This window comes from Otolemur garnettii, unplaced genomic scaffold (genome assembly GCF_000181295.1).
Source record: "Otolemur garnettii isolate 467f Iridium unplaced genomic scaffold, OtoGar3 scaffold00140, whole genome shotgun sequence".
Lineage (NCBI taxonomy): Eukaryota > Metazoa > Chordata > Mammalia > Primates > Galagidae > Otolemur > Otolemur garnettii.
In genome coordinates this window covers 3578535-3581040 of record NW_003852535.1, presented here as the reverse complement: position 1 = coordinate 3581040, position 2506 = coordinate 3578535, and the positions used below count along the sequence as shown (strand labels likewise).

The 2506-nt window shown below is 42.1% G+C and overlaps 1 protein-coding gene across 3 annotated transcripts in view; it reads left to right on the top strand.

Moving 5' to 3' along the window:
• Positions 1 to 2506, top strand: part of TAF6L (TATA-box binding protein associated factor 6 like) — a 16250-nt gene that overhangs the window by 12117 nt on the left and 1627 nt on the right. The gene's annotated exons all lie outside the window — the stretch shown is intronic.

The following is a 2506-nucleotide window of genomic DNA, read 5'->3' as shown; positions in this document are numbered from 1 at the left end:
GTCTCAAAAAAAAAAAAAAAGAGTTTATCAGGAATATATAAAAATAATACTACCAGCGAATCACAAAAGACCACATATTGTACAATCTATTTATGTAAAATGTTTAGAATAGGCAAATCTATAGAGATGGAATGTAGGTTAGCAGTTGTTTAGGACAAGTGGTAGGGGATGTGAGGACAGGAAGGTGATGGCTAAAAGGTTTGGAGCTTCTTTTTTAAATTTTTATTTATTTATTTTTATTTTTTATTTTTGAGATAGTGCCTTGCTCTGTTATCCAACAGCAACCTCAAACTTTTGGGCTCAAGTAATATCCTGCTTTAGCTTCCCAAGTACCTGGAATTACAGGTGTACACCACCATTTCCAGCTAATTTCTTAATTTTCTGCAGATACAGGGTCTCACTATGTTGCTCAGAGTGGCCTTCAACTCCTGGTCTCAAGATATCCTCCCACCTGGGCCTTCCAAAGTGCTAGGCTTGAGCCACTACATCTGGCCTAGGATTTTGTTTGTAGGTGATGAAAATGTTTTAAATTGATGGTGATTCACATCTGTGATGATAGTAAAACCTTTTAATTGTACACTTCAAATGAGTGAATTGTATGGTATGGGAACTCTATTTCAGTAAAACTATTAATTGAAAAAAAAAAATCCAAAGGGCTCAGTGCCCATAGCTCAGTGGTTAGAGCACCAGCCACATGCACTGCTGCTGACAGATTAGAACCCAGCCTGGGCCTGCTAAACAACGACAGCAACAACAACAATAGCCTGGCACTGTAGTGGGTGCCTATAGTCTCAACTACTTGGGAGGCTGAGGCAAGAGAATCACTTAAGCCTAAGAGTTTGAGGTTGCTGTGAGCTGTGATGCCAAGGAACTCTACTGAGGGCAACATAATAAGACTCTGTCTTAAAATAAATAAACAAATAAAATAAATAAAGCAGTTCTATAACCATGAAGGACAATGAACAGTTGCCAAAAATTAACTACAAATCCAGCTTGAGGAAGAGTGAGACCCTGTCTCTAAAAATAGGAACATGTTGTGGTGGGTGCCTATAGTCCCAGCTACACAGGAGGCTGAGGGAAGAGAATCACTTGAGCCCAGGAGTTTCAGGTTGCTGTGAGCTATGATGCCACTGCACTCTACCAAGGGTGACAAAGTAAGATTCTGTCTCAAAAAAAAAAAAAAAAATTAACTGCAAAGAAGAAAACTTCAAAATTTACAGAGGTCTGCAGATAAAAGGGAAAGATGAACTCTTATAAAAACAAATATAAGGGGCGGCACCTGTGGCTCAGTAGGTAGGGTGCCGGCCCCATGCACCAAGGGTGGCGGGTTCAAACCCCAACAAAAAAAATAGCTGGGTGTTGTGACGGGCACCTGTAGTCCCAGCTGCTCTGGAGGCTAAGGCAAGAGAATCGCCTAAGCCCAGGAATTGGAGATTGCTGTGAGCTGTGTGACGCCAGGGCACTCTACTGAGGGCGATAAGTAAGACTCTGTCTCTACAAAAAAAACCAAAACAAATATAAGACAGAATTCCTGCTCACCTTATTCTATGAGGCCGGTATAACTCTGATAGTAAAATGAGATAAGGACAGTATATGAGAGGAATATTATAGTTAAGTCCTTTTAAAGTTTAGGAAACATACACATAAAAAAAATTAAGCAAACACAAAGTACATAAAAAATGCATATATATATATATATATGTTGAGACAGAGCCTCACACTGTTCCCCTTGGTAGAGTGCCGGGGCATCACAGTTCACAGCAACCTCAAACTTTGGGGCTTAAGAGATTCTCTTGCCTCAGTCTCCTGAGTACTGGGACTATAGGCACTCATCCTATTGCCCAGCTATTTTTAAGAGACAGGGTCTCACACTGGCTTAGGCTGGTGTACAACCTGTGAGCTCAGGCAATCCACCTGCCTCAGCCTCCCAGGGTGCTAGGATTACAAGCGTAAGTCACTGAGTCTGGCCTTTATGTTGCTTTTTTTTTGAGACAAGAGTCTTACTATGTTGCCCTTGGTAGACTGCAGTGTCACAGCGCACAGCAAGCTCAAACTCTTGGGCTCTAGCAATTCTCTTGCCTCAGGCTCCCAAGCAGCTGGGACTACAGGTGCCTGCCACAAAACCTGGCTATTTTGTTGCAGTTGTCATTGTTGTTAACTGAGCCTGGCCGGGTTCAAACCTGCCAGTCTGGGTGTATGTGGCTGGCCCTGTAACCACTGTGCTACAGATGCCCCAAGCCTATCTTTTTGAATTAATAAGTTAACATTTTTCTGGGAATTTGACAGTTTTGTCAACCTTTTCAAATGTTTATGCTGGGAATGAATGACCAAAAAACTCTGCCTTCTCTCTCAAAGCTCGTCACAAATGTCATCTTCTCTGTGCTTTTTTTTTTTTTTTTTTTTTAGCGCCTCAAGCTGTCCCCCTGTGGGTAGTGCCGTGGCATCACAGCTCACAGCAACCTCCAACTCCTAGGCTTAACTAATTCTCTTACCTCAGCCTCCCAAA